Source organism: Halichoeres trimaculatus, unplaced genomic scaffold (genome assembly GCF_033239565.1).
Source record: "Halichoeres trimaculatus isolate MK-OKI-2021-1 unplaced genomic scaffold, fHalTri1.1 fHalTri1_scaffold_11, whole genome shotgun sequence".
NCBI lineage: Eukaryota > Metazoa > Chordata > Actinopteri > Labriformes > Labridae > Halichoeres > Halichoeres trimaculatus.
The window spans coordinates 10,471,387-10,489,511 of record NW_027437189.1 but is presented as its reverse complement, the minus strand read 5'-3'; the positions used below and the strand labels follow the sequence as shown (position 1 = coordinate 10,489,511).

Genomic DNA, 18,125 nt, shown 5'->3' with positions numbered 1-18,125 from the left:
GTGTATATAGATTAACTTGACAACCTTTGTAAGTATTTAATACAAGTGTGCTTGGTGGTTGTGTGTGTATGTGTATGTGTGTGTTTGTTATGTGTGTGACAGAAACAGCCGTGCACACAAGCCTACAAGCTGTGGGAGAGAAGCCTTACTAACGCCTTCCTGCTCCCTCCTTTTCAACACCACCTACCCACCTGCCCACATCACCCACCCACCCTCCTCTTGCCAAGCCTCACACCAGCCTGTTCAAATGAGTCATGAGCGATCAGCCAATCACAAGGCAGCACACAGCCTCCGATTTGAATAACAGGAGTATTTATGCACGGCTGTTTGGAGGAGAGATGGAGCGAAAACGGAGAAATGCCTGGGAGGACTTGACATACTTATCTCTGGATGGGTAAGATCAGGTGGTGTGGGGAGAAAACAAAAACAAGATAAGGTTAAACAGAAACCCTCATTCCTCAATCTCTCGTTACAGGTTCTTTCATCTATAATACTTGGTCTAACAGTTTCCAACTGCGTAAAAAGCACACAGCATGAAGACATCGTACTGTTTAAATGTACGGTGTTCACTGCATCTGTGTGATCTGTGACTCATTCAACATAATGATTCATCCTATCAAGGCTGGAGCCACATGGAGTACAATAAAGTCTGACCCTGATGACGTCCTGGGAAAATAAAGGTATGTTTTACGAAAATAGAACACAACTACTACCGCACTGCGCTCTCTTAACTACGCACTGTCCTGCGCTGTGTACCGCTCGCCATGACAAGTGCTCTTCTGTTATAGTGCAGTAGGAGGAGTTATTCTGGGTTATTTTTTTATGTTTCACAGGTAAAATCACTGTTCAGTTCCTGCAGAGACAGTGCCTGGTGACTGGTGTTTGGAACAGGGTTTGGATGAACATGAATCTCTTCTCGTTGAATCATCATCACTACAAACAATGAGCAACTGTGCTGATGAAAAGAAAACGAGGTGAACTTGTGAAACATCTAAAAGAACAAAAGCACAAAAAAACAAAAAAGAATGACGGTGTCAGGTTTACGCAGTTGAAGGACTTGTAGATGAGAAACCAACCATTGCTGATCGGTTTGTGCTCAAGAGTTATTGCCCATGTGGATTCATAGTTATTGGTGGTGGGGGAAAAAGGCACACTTGGAATATGATTGATACCTGGGATGTGTGTGTTTAGTCTATTTATGATTAAATATCTCACCCTTGCAAGTTGGCTCCAGAATTAGTCAGTTAAATAAGCCCTGTTTCCACGAAGTGGATCAGTTCAGTTCGTCTCGGTATGGCAAGCATTTTACGGCGTTTCCACTGACTAGTCCCAGGACAGACCCCCCAAATAACAGAGACAAGCCATTTCCTGGGACCCTTCTGTAGGGGTGCCAGACTAAACCGATCCGATCTTGGAAGGAGGAGCCACAACTGACTGTTGATCGGTCAAAAGAATCGTCACTTACCGTGCGACAGTGGCTGCCAATCAAAAAGAGGACAAGTACTGGATGTCTTTCTTGCTCTTTGTTTACTCTTGCCTTTTTCTTCTTTGTTGGATTTATTAGCAGGGCACACTGTGTCGGGCTAGTATGGCATCGCACTATTATGTTACTGATGCAGCCGTCGGCATCCAGCTTACATGCCACCTATCACGAGGGTGCACGGTTGGCTGTGGAAACGCAAGCAGGACCAAGCTAACCGAGCCAACCCGTACCAAACCGTACTGACCCAAACCAGACTGCTTGGTGGAAACGGGGCTATAGATCATCAACATTTTTTTACTTTTTAGGCCGAAAATAGCATTTATATATAGTGTCTCAGCTTAGCAACGCACCATTTGTTGGTGTTGTACATTCAGTTAATACTAGTTGATGGAAAAAAACAGTTCATTTCAGTGTGCTGAATCAGTAGAATCAGTTCAGTGAAGTTCTTCAAAGAATTTGTTCAGTATTTCTCTACAGCTCGGCCTACAATTCAGAATTAATAAGCTGAGACATGACTGAACATTTAGTTCTGCTTATGATCGTCCTGAGAACGTCCCATGGTAAATAATAATACCATAAGCTGAGAATTTAGTGAGATAAAGACAGTTTGCAAATTGGACAATCACAAATTTTTTCCTATTTGTTCTGTTTAGTGTGTTCAGTACCCAAACACTCACTGACTGTTTGATTGAAAAGAGACTGTCGTTAGTAGATGTTGCACGATCAGCTGAATGAGGTTAATGAAGTTAGATGTATCAGTTTGCAAGCCGACAGCAGTTAAAGAAAGCACATACATTCTTGTGACACTAAAATGTAATATTTATGCTGCTCCCTAGAATTTGGAGACTTGAGAGGGAGATTTAGGGGCGGCCTTGAGCGACACAGGGCTCCTGTTGGTTCAGTAAGTACAAATCACTGACATGAAAGGGAGAGGAAAAGGCAGGCTTGGGTGACTCTAATGGTCTAGAGAGACACACAATACAGAAGAGAGGACAGTGCAACTGAAGTTGAGAAATGAACTACTTTTCAGTAAGTGATTCAGTTCAGTTTATTCACCTAGATAATTTGTTTGTTTTGAGCAAATCGTTCACGAGCTGGTTAATACCGTCCAGCATTACTCTATAATGCTCTACAACCCAGATGTAAACAAGCACAGATTAAATGTGCCATCTCAAAGCATGGCACGGTTTGGCAGTATTCTGAATAAGAAAATGACACATTTGTGCTTGGGCTAAACTGGCAAAAGGGTTCTCAAACTTTTCAGTCCGCGACCTTCAGAATAACCATAGACCAGCATTGCTTCATACAGCCCTGATTCAAAAATCAAACAAATAAAAATCTCAGTGATAAAATGTCTTGTACAAATAATTAGACTGGTAAAAACAGTTTTTGAGTGAAAACATAGCTGACAAAATGGTATCAGACCGCTAACGATGGCATTGTTAATAAATGTGTTTTGCCTTTTTTGTTTGGGAACTTTGTAGTTCAAAATTTCCATCAATTTTTCACATGACTGCAATGATCAATTTATCAGGTACATTGATTCACATTATATTGTATTATTATACATTGTATTACTCGTGATGACTATTAGTTTATTGGTTCCTTTTCTGGAACACATTAGATAATTGTAGCTATTTTGCTGTCCCACTAAAATTTAAGTGGGGAAAAGTAACTGAAATAAAAAAAACTCTCACAGTTTAAAAAATTAATTGACTGAATAGTTTTTTCATCTTGTTTGTGTGGGTACCATTTTGCCAAAAAATCTGGTGTTCACCAAATGAGACCACTTTCCAGGTATGCCATTAAAAAGTATCTGGTTGGCTTGACTTGAAGAGTTCTCGTTTACCCAGTAGGGATGTGTCCGCTCTTTAAATTCTGTCAAAGCTGAACTTAACACTTGAAAACCATACATGGAGAGCCACAACAATGATTAATATATTTTCCCACAATAACTACACTATGTATTTGAAATTATTAATGCAAGTGATATAATATGTGTAGCTTTGACTACATAGTCACTCCATAATGGGAGACTTCAAAGCACACCCCACTGATTTCAGAATTGCACTCAGAATGAAATATTCAAAGCGAGGCATTATGATTCAAAAACTGTCTCCTCTGTCAAAACCTGAGGCCTACGTTTCCTGCAGTGCAACTCGATCATGTAGAGTTCTGTGGGAGTTTCAGATGTGTTATGCCAGCAGTGACTAATGTAGCCTCGAGCTGCTAGCTCCAAGCAGAAACAAGGAGCGGGCTACAGAGGTCTGGTAAGCTTGCTCCTTTCAAACTTCACAGAAGCAGGTTTTTTTTCAAAATTTTAAACTTGTAGTCCTCAGCCCCAGCTGACATTGATCACACTTGGCACAGCTTCCTCTTTTGCTGAAAAGGTGTAAATTCTGGTAAGTTTCAAGACTCTTCCTCCCCTGATTCTGTCAGTTTTTTTGGCACTTACCTGAGAGTAAACTGTTCATTATGATAAGAGTTCATCTCAACCTGTAACTCAAACATCCCTCTTTCTTAAACAGATCGTTTTACTTTATTCAGTAATCTTCTTTCAGGAGACACTCTAAGCCACTGTAAAGAACTGAAAAATATAGATTCATTGTTCTTTTCCAATTTCTAAACTTGGTGATTAATCTTTATTGACATGCCACTTGCTAGATTAATGATCTCTCTTCAAGTGTTTCACTGGAAATCAATTGTGAGCAGCACTTATGTCTGAGCCAGGTTTAATTTGGTTCTGGGCTTAAAAGGGAAACCAGATAAGATGTGGGACCGTCTGCAAAGTGTCAGGCACATAATCCAAAAGCTGTAACTCAATAACTGCCACAAAAAAGTCTTAACAACTGTTGATCTAAAACTGTGGTGGTCTGCCGACACCTTCACACAGCCCAATGGATATCTGTCAACTCCGGTTCAGGAGGTGAAATGATTGAGCCAAAGGATGAGAAGGTGAGGAAATACAGAGAAGGTGAGAGAAGGGGCAGCGAAGAAGAGGTGATCAATCAACTGAAACGCAGGATCAGCAGGAGGAGAAACATGAGAGGAGAAGTAGAGGGAGCTGTCTCGACATGACTCAAAGTCGCAGTGCAGCGTAGATGTTCAGAGTCGTTTTCTCATCACAAAATCTGTTACAGGCTAAAAATAGACTGTTTCCATCACACTTAAATAATAGTACAATCTGATTAATATTATCACGGCTCATACACTCATTAGTGTTGTGTTCTTTTGTGTTCTAATTACCTCCACAAAAATGAGTGTGGTGGAGTTATAAATGAGTTCTGAGAATTAAAAAGAAAAAGCTAATAAACAAACAAACAAAAACATTAATTACTGTTCAACCTCAGTTCCATGAAATACAGAACCATGTGTACAAAACTAGTAAAAACAGGCCTGATGGTTCAAGATATTACTATGTCATTCAAATAAGATGAAAACAACATTTGAAAAATCCAAACTAAATGTTTTTTTGTTGTTGTTGTTGTTTTATGAGAAATAAACGCCCATTCTAAATTTGATAATAGCAAAAAAAGTAGGGTCGAACACCAGAAGGTTAAGGATAGGGTTGTGAAATTACATGTTATATATCCTTTACAGAAGAAAAGGACCACCTGTTTTGTTCTTTTTTCGTCAGTGCGCACTTCAGAACCCAGCACTCTCAATTGTGTGGAGAATGGCATGGGTTGACATAAAGTAGCAACCTCAAAACTAAAAACACAAAGCTTATGTTGAAGTTCCAAAAAGTGCAGTTCTCCAAGACTCCGTTTTAGGCTGGAGACTGCCGGCGCCATCAGAAACCACTTAAACTCCAAGCGAAGAAAGGCAAATTCTAAAGCAAATTACAGACCCCAGTTCAGAAAACAGTTTGGGTCTGGATACCTTATTTCTCTTTTAGACAAAATGCATGTTTTTTTATAACTTGTCATTTTTTAAGTTATTTTACTTTATAGTTTTGGTCATAAAAAGGTGTAGCTGACTTGACTGGCAAGCACGGCCACTGTCGCTGTCTGCAAAGAGGCTTAAGACATGCATCTTTACCCCATCCTATCGTAGCTAGGTTGAGTTCAGCATTTCCAATACATCATATACTATACAGGCTAAGGTTGTCATGCACCACACATTGCCGAGATCCCAGCCCCTTGACCAATGAGACGATGGACAATTTTCAACAACACTTGTAGAATATCTAATCTAAAGCCAAAGTAAGTGGTGCCCATTCTGCAACCCCCTGGGCCCTAAAGTCCTGCTAACGCAGGACTTTACTACTTGTTAGAAAAAAAAAAAAGATATATAAACTCCTGTATTCTTTTCGGCAGACTCTTTATCCTTTTTTAAATCTCTTATAAAGACACATTTTTATAGATGTGCTTTTATTGGAGATTTTAGCTGAGCAAGTTTTAATCGACAAATGCTACTTTTATTTTATTTTTAACTGACAGTATCATGGGCAGTATTTTAAATCATTTTAGATTATTTTATCCTTTGTTGTTTTAATTGTTTTAATCCTTAATGTTTTTATTTTTACAGATGTTTTCCTTTCTTTTATTGCTGGTGTTTCTTTAGTCTTTTATATATTTTAATATTTTTCCTCACATTTCTCTTTTACCTCTCTTTAACTTCTTCTCTTCAGTTTCTTTTTACTGGTTGCTTTTATGATGTAAAGCACTTTGTAACACTGTTTTGAAAAGTGCTATATAAATAAAGTTTAATATCATTATCGTTATTATTTTTTTCAGCACAGAGGAACAAGAAAGTGTGATCAACGAAAATAAATAAACAAATAAATCAACAACATTATTTCAACATGTCAGTTATGGTGAGATCATGATTGATTTTTTCAGTGTCAGTTCTTGTAGTCATAGGTAATAGGTAATAAAGAAATGAATATGTATCATCATATAAATAAGTTCAAATATTGTTTCCATAATGAGAGATGCCACATACTTAAACAGGAGGTAATTTAATTCATTTAAAATGATCTAAAAGGGGAGTAAGCAGGGAAAATAAGTTATGTTAAAATCTGAGACACAGAACTAAATATTTCACTGAAGTTGTGTTCTAGTTTTTCACAGATACTGAGTGAAAATTTTAACAGCTGTGTCTCTTTAAGGCAGAATACATATTGTTGAGACACACAGGCTTAAATTAAAGTGAAGAGGAAAGTGTTACGCTTCACGGTCAGATACAAAGTAGAGAGCAGTCGTCTGCACTTCTTTTCACAGGACTGGACCTTGTAAAAGCAGCTGTATCCAACCGAGAGTGATAGATGGCATGACAACCACAAAAGACTGCTTGACATTTACATCAGAGACTTGAAAATATCAAGCTTGATGTGAAGACATTACTCATCCCACTGGACTGCCTAATGTGAAGGGAGTTATTTTTCGATAATTGATTTATTTTTGAAATATGTCACAAAGGGCTTTGTTGAATCCGAGATATTTACACATCAGCTGAAAATACAACAAATTATGGAAGGATAATTTCTTTTCTTTTTTTTTTTCATATTTTTCGACAGCTTACAGTGCCAATCTTAGCCAGCAGCCTCAGCCTTTTCTCTTCAACACCTTTGATCACAATCATGTATTTATTAGTGACCATTGTACAACAACAATAGCACAATCACATATTTAGCCTGGCTGCTATTTCCACCTGTCTGAGGCCTGAGCCTGATGAAACTCTCCTCCACATACATGAAATCAACCGCTTTCTCATGGTCATTTGTATCACAGCCCTCTGTGAGTAAGATGACATTAAAAGAACTTCAGTGATTACTGTGTGTCAAAGGGAGATGAATCACCAGGTAGGAACAGCAAGACAGAAATTCTTAGTGAGAGCAGAGACAGACGGACGGAAAATCTGACCTACAGGGGATAACTGTGTCCAGGAACTGCTCTTTGCGGACACTCACAGAAAAACATTTCTGACCCTCTGTCTTTATTTGTCTCTGTCCTAATTTCCCCTACAGCTCACTTCCATTGCCCCCTAAAGGATCATTGTACATCTAACAACAAATGCTCTGAGCAGGGGTGGCTTTCACCTTTCAGTGCCTGAAATGTCTTTCTGCTGAGCATTTTAGTTTAAAGCAAATAAGGCTTAACTAAAGTTACTTCCTGTCTTCAGTGAGATGGATTATTGTAACATTTTTTTAAACTAATTCAATGATTAATAACACAGTCACTCACTGGTTCTTATGTAGCAATCAGCTTTTTAATTAGACATTTTTTTAACTAACTTGTTATTAAAATCATGTACAGAGGATTGTGTTTATTAAAACGTTACTTTGGTGTTGTGATAAAAGCTTGCTTCACAGTTGAGGGACAGGAGAGGAATAAGAAAAAGAGGTGAGAAGGAAGAAGAAGATGAAGTAAAATTTTAATTTGAGGTACTGAAAATGTAAAAACTAACACTGTGAGATGCTAACTTTGGACTGTGAGGATAAATGTCACCTGCCTTACCTCCAGACATTCGTGAATTGCTGTACTCCCAATATGGACAAGTTTGTAGATCACGCAGGTCACTCACTGCTTGGTAGTTTCAAGGGACTCCTGAACTATACAAGCTTCCGGTCGCTGTTTGGCACGTGCCACACGCAGCAGAGATGCTAACGATGCGAGATATCTCACTCTTGTTGTTTATTTGCTAGTGCTACTATGTTCACTTGCCACCACTCGGTCAACGCTTGGTATTCCCAGAAAAGATAGTGTGAATAAGAGCTATAACTCAATTCTCAGCACTTCAACAAAGCGACATATCCAGCTCTGAATGCGAAAGTTAAGAAAAAAAAATGGAAAAATGCCTAGAGTGTCCGCTTGAGGCAGCAGAAGCACTGGAAACCACATACACACACATTCAGAACACACTTTTTTTTTTTTTTTTTTTTTTTCTTAACAGTAAAAACTAAACATGCTTACAGCCTGGTACAAAAATAAATAGAAATTGATCAACTAATAAATCATTCAGTAAATAAAGAAAATATTTGAATGAATGAATAAAAGTTTATTTTGAAAGTGTAGTAGAATAACATTACAGAGAAAGACAGCTTAACAAAGTAAAGAAAAAAAATGTTGAATCGCTAATTCACAGTCTTTTACATTCTCAAAAAGGAGTGGAAAGAAGTTAAACTTATTAATTCCACCCCCTCTCCAGTTTCAATTAATAACCACATTGTAAGCCAACCTTCTATGAATATATATATATATATATATATATATATATATATATATATATATATATATATATATATATATATATATATATATTTACAATTAAAAAATACATACTGAAAAAAAAAAACTTATTTCAGTTTGAATGGCCTACTTTCTCTTTAATTTTTCTTAAATCTCAGAAAATAATAAAAATCACGAGCTAGCCCAATTAGCAACTGCGACATTATGCTTCAAAACTCTGTATCAGAAAGAAATGGGTGACATCACGGATGCTACTTCTATTGTTTAAACTTTGACTAATGCCCGAGCAATGCGCTACAAAATATGAGTAATTCACCTTAGACTAAAACTGGTTCTCAATTGACTACATTGATACATTTTTGAATTCTTTTGTGAACAGTTGTATTTCCATTGTCAGTATCAGGAATAATGTTCTAGATGCAAACTTTCACTTCTAAGCTGATGATACTGTTATTTACGATCTCTGCTCTGCTCCAAGGCAGACTGTCATTTAGATGATGTTTTTACAATACAAGAAAAAACTTATTATGTTTGGTAAATCAAAGACTGCGCAGCAATACTTGCCTTTTATAATCATGTCTCAGGGTGACTTGATTGAGCTTGTCTCATCTTACAAATATTTACGTTTCTTAATTGATGATACGCTGTCTTTTAAGTTCTACATTCAGCAGTTTTTCATTTGCTGCAAAATAGACTCTTTGCTGCTTCTTGCCCTTGACTGACTATGATGAGGTTTTGTTCATGCATGCAACACTGTATATCATAGAGCATTGAGGTTTATTACATATCTTAAGGCTCTAACTCATCGTTCTGACCTGCATTATCAAGCTGGCTGGCCTGTAATGTCTATTCAAAGACAAAATCGCTAGTATGTACTTATTTAGAAGCAACACTAACTTTGCTTCCCTATATCAAGCAGAAACATTTTGGAACTTACAATCTTCGCTGGTACATTCACAAAGACCTATTTTTTGCTGTCTGTTCCTAAAGTACGACTTGAAATGGGCAAAAGGAGTTTTAGATATGCACCTCCTGCAGAGTGGAACCTGTTGCAGGAGAAGTTGAAACTGAGGGAGCAGGTCTCTTTGAATGTTTTAAAAAGTAGACTGAAGGTGTTGGAGAATGATTCACCAGGTTTTAAATGCGTTGATGGCTGATTTTTCTGGATATAGTGATCTGCTTTTGTCTTTGCTTAGTGTTGTTTGTAAGGAGCTGTGTTCTATGACTTGCTGCTGTTTTGGCCAGGGCACTCTTGTGAAAGAGATTTTTAATCCCGCTGAAGCTTTTCTGGTTAAAATAAGAGATATCATCAGTTGCTGTCAACTACTGAATAAGTTTGGCATCATTGTTGACGGTCTTACTCCTTTATTTACATCATCTAGTCTTACTAGTCAGTTAGCCATAATTATAATCTTGGTTTAAACGGCTTGGAAATTATTAGCTTTGAACCATCCCTAGCTGTGATCTTATGTTGCTATGTTTTGACTTTTCCTGAGGTTTTAACTGGTCAAAGTTTGCTGATATTTATAACTTACAATCTTTTGTTGAAGAAACAAAAGTTTGCTCACTCTGTGAAGCAAAGCCCCAGATAAGTACTCGTATTGCTCTGTATCTAACGATTGTGTGAGAGAGCAACTTTATATTGCACATTTAGAACATCAGTCAAGTTTCATTTTGCACTAAATTGGATCACTTTTAGAAAATCACCAGCTTTGAAATGCATCAGAACAGACATTACTTTACTGGCGATGGCGTTTTACCACTCCATAGTTAATTCACAATCATGGATCATCTGAGATTTAGCTTTAACTGGGGAACCAACAGCAGTGGTCTTTTATTCAGGTCTCTGTCCTAACAGCTGAAGAACACTGAAAGTAATTCTTGGTGAAACAGCAGCTATTCATGTGAGACCACACACAATTCACACATGTTCAAGGGTTCACAGAAATGGCAACACTCTTCCAAACATTCTGAAAACACAAACATACACATAGAAAAACGTGAAAAGAATGTTTTTCCTCAGGGTGAAAACACATTAAGACAACACGTAGACGAGTGACTTGACGCACATGCTGTGTTCAGTTCTGTTAGGCTCTGCTTTTTATGGATGACCTTATCTAGCCAGAAAAACGTCACCACTTCCAGGTAAGGCTATTTGTGATGCCAAAGTGTGAATATTAACGAGTTATAACAGGATTCTGATGGTGTGATTATCTCCCAGTGTCCCTTTTCCAATTACCAGGCCTGCTTTTAACTGGCAAAGGTCTGTGTGTGTGTGTGTTTTCTTCCTGGAAGTATTAACCTCTTCACTCACATCCAATAACGATAGAAATCAACTCTTTCATTACTAATTATGCTATCAAGAAATGGTTAAGGCCAGTATTTCTTTCAGGCTATTTATGCATTTTTAACTGAGTGCACTTTCACCCAATGTTAGGAATATTATATGCTTAATGAGGTTACATCTAATAAGCACTAGACTAAAGATATCTCTGTAAACAGTGATAAATGTTACAGAGAGACCATTCTTAAGATTAAATTGATTTTGCTAGGCTTTGTAGAATTAAGATGAAGCATTTAATAAATTATGCCTCTTCACTTTGACTGTTAAATATTTAAATTTGAGACTATTGAGGATCTCCTCTAGATGAAGGTGCCCAGTGGTTTTCACTTGGACACGACTATTCACTCATATAGACGGAGCTTTCAGCAGATTAGCTATTGATTCACCAGTGGCTCAATGCACAAGTGCACGGCCACAATACAGAAGGAGAGTCACACAGTAAAGATAATCCCCTTTCATGGGCCTGACAAAGCGTTTGGAACATAACCAGCAATTCAAACAGACCAGCAGGGTGGAAAAAGAAGGTTGTTTGTGCTCAAAGTAGGGACACTCTGTGCATTAACTCAAATACATCCTTTGCAAACATGCATTAGGCTAAAAAAGGCAACATATCTTCCCTTTGTTCCCAAACATTGCTTTCTCTCCCTCCCAGCACGTGTCCAACCATTTTGAATCCATTCACATCATCTCCTCCACACGCTCCTCTATACACCTGTTCCTTTGAAAGCCCCTGACTGATAAACAGCATCCTCCCAAGGGACTTTGTGTTATAATGTTTTAGAGAAAGATGTCAACCAGCAGACATCTTTATATGTTATCTTTCTCCATCACAACTCCCTGGGAACTGAGCTGTCATTTTTTTTTCCACCTCAAAAGGAGAAGACTCAACTGAAGGACCGTCGCAACACAGACATGCAGGCACATCCGCACACTACTCTACAAGGGTGCACCCCACAAGGGTGAAAATATAGTTTCACAACAGGGTGAGGTGCAGCCTGCAGACACAGAGCATGCAGTTTACACCGAGTTTGATAATATCTCACGCTTTAAATATGTAAGACTGCAGGTACAGCTTGTGTGAATATGTTTCATCCAAACACTGCAGGAAAGATAGGACTCAGTCTTTTCTTCCCCTGCTGCTCAAGAAATCGAACAGCTGTCCCATCTTTTAACCCACATTAAAAAATCATACATACATAAATGATTATGTATGAAATAAACATTCATATATTCATTCCCTTGATGTCATGTATATGAACTCAAAGCAGGCTTTTGCATTTGTCTCAATGCATTATACCTACAGTTTAAACTCTTACGGACTGGTAATTAGATCATCCACTTTGTATAGATGTAATTAAATAAGACATTTCATTGGGAAACATTAAATAGATGTGATGGAAACCACATGGAAACTGTGTAGTATAAACTTTAATTCACATGTCTGTAACCATTTTCATAAGATGCAGCTCTCATGAAACTTCCACAAGGAACTGCCGCCCTCTCATCTCTAACCTCAAGTGCAATAGTGGATCTAATGATCAAAGACACAACATTAATCAATAAATGCTCAAATTAGCCCAACAAACTGTAAAACTGCTGTGATCTATAAAAATCTCACTGATGCTGAGTAAATCCTCTGTGCAGCAAAGTACAGATGAAGACAGGGAGTCACATCTGGGGATCAGATTGCTTGTTTTTTTATAACAGCCGTTTGCCTGCACTGAGAGGGCAGTAAATCACCTCTAATTGGGTCTCATATGCAGCATGTGTTTAGAGACTGCAACATCAACCCCTCCAAACCCCCGCTGTGGCATGATATTGAATAAAAATAGGAACACAAAACCTCCTTACATAGGATTTCTCAATGAGTAATAAGGCCTCTGAACAATAGAAGCTGCCTGTATATGTTCTGAGAATCAGTTACATATTACATATTAGGACGACTATGCTAATGAAACCCATGAAACCTTAATTTGATCCTTTTTTATATAAGACATGGAAGACACATAAAGAGAATCAAGAGATCAAGAGAATGATTCCTATAAGAGGACTTATGAAACTGTCTCCATTTCTATTTCTGGATGCTTTTGATCATGTCTTCATGACTGTCAAGGATTAACAACCTCAGTGGGATGAGACCTCATCATGGGGGAGGAGGGAGGCACCCAAACATTGCAAGATCCAGGATAGATGGGTCATATGATTATGATACTAATCAGTCTCTTTCTCAAATTTAACTTTTGTGATTGCAGTTGCTAAATTTGCTTGTTTTTAACTTCAGAAAATATGGTCAAGAAAGAAAGAAAGAAAACAAACTTCTCAGAGCTCTTTTAATTACACTTTTTTTCTAAATCAAACTGATCCAAATATAAAAACAATGGCAATGTGTACCATGAGCAAAACAAAGAAAAAAAAAAACAGACAACAATCATAAGTCTTAATGTTTCCATATTAGGCCGTGCTGAGTGTTTACCTTGCCATTATTTCGGTAGCTCCGCCCGGTAGAGTTACACAGTCGGTTGAATCGAACGCACTGAAGGAGAGACCTGACTTCTGCAGGTGCGCGAGGTGAAGCTTCGTTCTGCACGAGGCCAGTCCGGAAACAAAACAAGGCAAAAAAAAAGTAACTGAAAGTGACTGAAAGCTGCTGAAATGCAGCACAGGATGTTCCCAAACTCAATATATCACATTAATTTTACAGCATTATTGTGCTGAGCGGGTGGAGAGGAGGCCTGACCTGCCTGACACTAGCAAGAATCTGCCAAATGGTAAGTTAGCCAAAAGAACGTTTTAACGGTTTGTAGCCTATGTTGGAGTAGCCGCCGAGGTTAGTGGTGTGACAACACTTACTTTTGTTTTGTCATGTCTACAGTCATCTTAGGAACTTCTTATACAATTGAAAATGTATTTGATGTGGTGCAGTAAACATAGTTGTTTTGGTTATCTTTGTCAAAACAGCGCGACACTCAGAAATAGTGTAGTTCTCATATCTCAGAGGCAACGGTTAAAAAAGTAGACGGCGATGAATGGAAATCTACAACTAGGTTTTGTTAATATACAGTAGCACTAAAGGCTAGATGATTCTTCAAAAAAAAAAAAGTTTGGGTCCCTCAAGATTACAAGTGGTACTTTTCAATTATTCTGAGTTACCCTTTGACATAAAAAAGGAAAATGCAAGAAATGCTTTCCTGAAGGTTTGTTTTCAGCAGTGTTCGGGTTCGATGTATTCGTTTCTGTCTTTGCTTTGGTGGTTTTTCGTTTTCCTGTTTATTTTGGGTCATTCTCTTATATAGCATCCTTTGACTATTCCTCAGTAATGGTGTTAATTTAAACACTAAGGTTCTGTACAATGTCTCTCCTGAACTTACGATCCAAAGATGAAGAAAAAGCGAATTCAAATCAGTGATTAAGGACTGGTACATCATAACTTGTAAACAGTCTGCCATGATTGCAGCAGCTTGCAAGCTGTCTACAATTCAGCAGTAACCACCACTTGGTCAACACTTTATAAGTCAGCCCTTTCCTTTTCTACGTTTTCTCCACTCTCAGAATAAGATGCTGTCTACCGTGATTGTGGCATATACTCCGGCACAACAAGCATTGAGTCGACATAATTAATTATGTCAAATTATGTAAATTTGTTGAATTGGGAATTGAAGTGTGGACGAGTCGTCTGATTGTTTCTGTTAATGGTAAACTCAAATACCTGCTGTTTGAAACTTATCTGTGCTTGCAAATCACTACAGAAAGTGGTGGTCACCTGTCTGTTTCTGAAACAGATTTTGGCTAACAAATTGGCTAACGCAGCCATACTGGAGGTGACAGAGGCTTCAAGTACAGTTATAGGGCACCCTTCAGTCATGTGCACTGATCTGTGCCAATGATTGGGCGAGCTTGCGGTCTTAATGTCCTCCAAACTGCCGAGTTAGAACCCCCCCCCCCCTTACAGTGTGTGCCGATAGTAAAATTTGCTCTACAGACAGAAGAAATTTTTCAAACCAGGTTTTGATAGGTCTATTTCTGCTGTGAAAACTGCCTTTTTTGGCCTGGTGTGTATGTGACTTCTGGTACTTCCGGAGCCAGCCTTAAGGTGACACTTGAGGAACAGCAGGTTTTAGCACTCCCGCCTTGTCTCATATTCTTAGACCAGAGGTTGCCGCTTGAGATAACATGATGGAGGGCTGGAAGGAATTGATTCATATCACCCAATAGGAAGGCTTCGTCTGTTGCATAAAGACTCATTAATTATGTAAAAGCCAAGCTGATGTTTCTGTTGGAAGTAAGAGCCAACAGATGCTCTTCATGCAGAATTCAGTGTTAAGTTTCTCCTTGTTTTGTAAAACAGGCCTGTATTTTAGGCTTATAAGATTATATATGGCAATCATGGCTAAAAAAATGCTTTGAAACTATTCCAACTTGTGAGAATCCAGTTTTGATTTCTCAGACTATCAGTCTTAAAATAAGCTTTCATAATGTGTCATTTTAAAATCATATTTTATCCAGCATCAGCACAGATAATAAATAACATCAAAAGATTAACTTCAAATGTGAGTTCAAAGATTTTCAGCCATAGTGTTTTTCTTTTCTGGTAATGATATACCTAAATCTGAGTATCGACCAACATTTAGTACCCTCCTGTTAACAGTGAGACTTCAAAAATCCAAGTTGTCATTGTGTTATGAGAAGCAGTGCTTTATGTGGACTGATAAACTCACAGAGTACCACCTCTTAAAAAATCTCACCCACGATATACCATGTGACGCTCAGATCACATAGGTTACAGGCTGTAGCTCTCAGGAGTTCAATGACACCAACACGTCTGCTTTCTCTGGAGAGTAAGCTATTATACAAAGCTTACACAACCTGATGAAAAACTGGACGGAAAAATATTTATAAGAGGTGCACCTATGCCTGTCACGATAACACATTTTGCTAGACGATAATTTTCCAAAATATTATTGCCGATAAACAATATTATTGTCAATATTATTTTGATTTTTTATCCATTTTTTTCATTGATGTAATTATGATAAATGGGATAATAAAGTGAGTACACCATATCAAAAGTAAGAAACTGTAATTTCTTAAGAGTATTTAACTGTAATTAAAAGGTCAGGATCTTTTAAATAAAATAAATTAAACAAAAAATATAATAAATTTGACAAACAAGAAAGAGAAAAAATATAATGAAAATGAAATGGACTCTCTTTTAGAAAAAAATACATGTCAATGAAAATAATTAATACTAATCAAAAACAATAAGACATATACCCTGTCTCTAAAGAAAAAACGAAACTCCAAAAAGAAACACAACAATAAAAACTATAGCCTAAATAAAATTGAGTTTATACAGTTCCTGAATTGTTTGTAACATGTACTTTCTCCCTGTCAATCCCTACTGTCTGTCAAACATTTTTAACATTTCTGGCTTTCAACCGTATTGAAGGGCTGCATTTCTTTGGCAATGCAGCTGTCTTTGAGCGCCCACCATTTGGTGCTTTTATTTCTATTTACTTTGCAGACTAAAAGCCTCAGTAAGAGCGGGTTGTCAGAGAACAAGGCCCCGCTGCACCTCCCCCTTTTCTTCTTCGTCGCCACTATTTTCAAACAAATGCAACATATCAGCTTGTTGGTGTTCATGAGCTCACACTTTGTTCATTCTGATAAAAACAAAATATTCCCACACTGCAACTGTGGCAGGCGGCTTAAGAACCCTATCTTTTGTGTCATCACTCATATTAGCGTGTATTTCCTCCTTACCCCTCAGGACCCCCGTCTTCACCCCAAAGATCGCATTTTTGACAGATGCTCACTCCGCTATAAATTTGCTAAATCCGCTATAGAACTTATGCACCCGGATGTTAGGAAAGATAGACGTAGTGAGCCATCTTCTCATTCAGCCTCTTTGGTTGAAAGAGAGGAGGAAAACAAACATGCATGCACGTGTCAGTTTATCGAGGCTGGCGAACTTACCGAGAACGATTTTATTTATTGTTCGGTTAATTGATTTATTGATTATCGTGACAGGCCGGGGTGCACCAATCCAACTTTTCTGGTCCCGATACAGATAAAGATACCTGGGCTTTGGGTATCGACCAATGCACTGATCCGATACAAGTGTATGCCCTACTATGGGATAAGGTTGGTAATTTTTTGAGCAAAAGACATCAAAATGAGCATATATGGAATTACTGAGGTTGATTTTTATTTAAACTAGAAGAGTTTAAATGTTTAACAGCAGTTTGGTTAGAATTAGGTCAGAATTTACAGAAATTACAAGTCAATTGTAAATTTTATACCCTGACTAAAACATAGTTTAGCCTTGGTGTCAAGTTTGGACTAATCCTTTCCCACCAATACCCAATCCATCTTTAAGGGGCTGGACCGGGGCCGATACCCAATACCAGGATCGGATCAGTGCATCCCTAGTATTGATGCAGAGATTCTTTGTTCATGTGCTGCACTAAAGTGTGTATCTTCATAAACGTCTGCTGTGGAAACCAGTCTTATCTTCATGTACCTCATCTTTTAACTGAAGAAATTCAGAACTAAAAACTGGTGATTTATGGATGCTGGCCACACGATACACACACACACACACACACACACACACACACACACACACACACACACACACACACACACACACACACACACACACACACACACACACACACACACACACACACACACACACACACACACCAGAAAATGAGGGCAGTATTGGCACTTTTTTTTCCTGAAAGCACTGGCCAGAAGGATCTTAAACAAGCTAAGCTAACGGCACTGCAGTGATGTGGGGGCTGGTACTGGCTAAAAAACAGCTCTGTCAACTCCAGCATGATTTAATGTGAATTTGAATTAAACCTGTGACTTCACAGAATGAAGGGTTCTCTGTAACGTTTGCAGGGGAAGATTTAAACTCATGGTCAGCTGCACGTCTTTGTAGATGCTCCCCCTCTGAAATATTCACTTCAGGGCTTGTTTTTCTCGGTGCCTGACAACAGTCAGCATATTTTGCAGCTAATACTGCACACTGAGAATTTTCTCCACCCACATAGACAGGGCAGTTTCTGAGGATCAGGGAGATGGATAAACTAAGGAT

At 38.2% G+C, this 18,125-nt stretch overlaps 1 protein-coding gene and 1 long non-coding RNA gene across 2 annotated transcripts in view; one reads left to right on the top strand and one right to left on the bottom strand.

Moving 5' to 3' along the window:
- LOC141798881 (prickle-like protein 2) overlaps positions 1–8,045 on the bottom strand; it is a 60,724-nt gene extending 52,679 nt beyond the window's left edge. Inside the window, exon 1 of the mRNA XM_074680795.1 lies at positions 7,945–8,045. The gene's annotated coding sequence lies outside the window, so the exon portion shown is untranslated. The remainder of the gene's footprint in view (positions 1–7,944) is intronic.
- Positions 266–2,925, top strand: LOC141798884 (uncharacterized). Its single transcript, XR_012599206.1, has 3 exons — positions 266–394; positions 476–680; positions 834–2,925. It is a non-coding gene; the product is annotated as an uncharacterized LOC141798884 (long non-coding RNA).
- Positions 8,046–18,125: the final 10,080 nt, after the last annotated feature.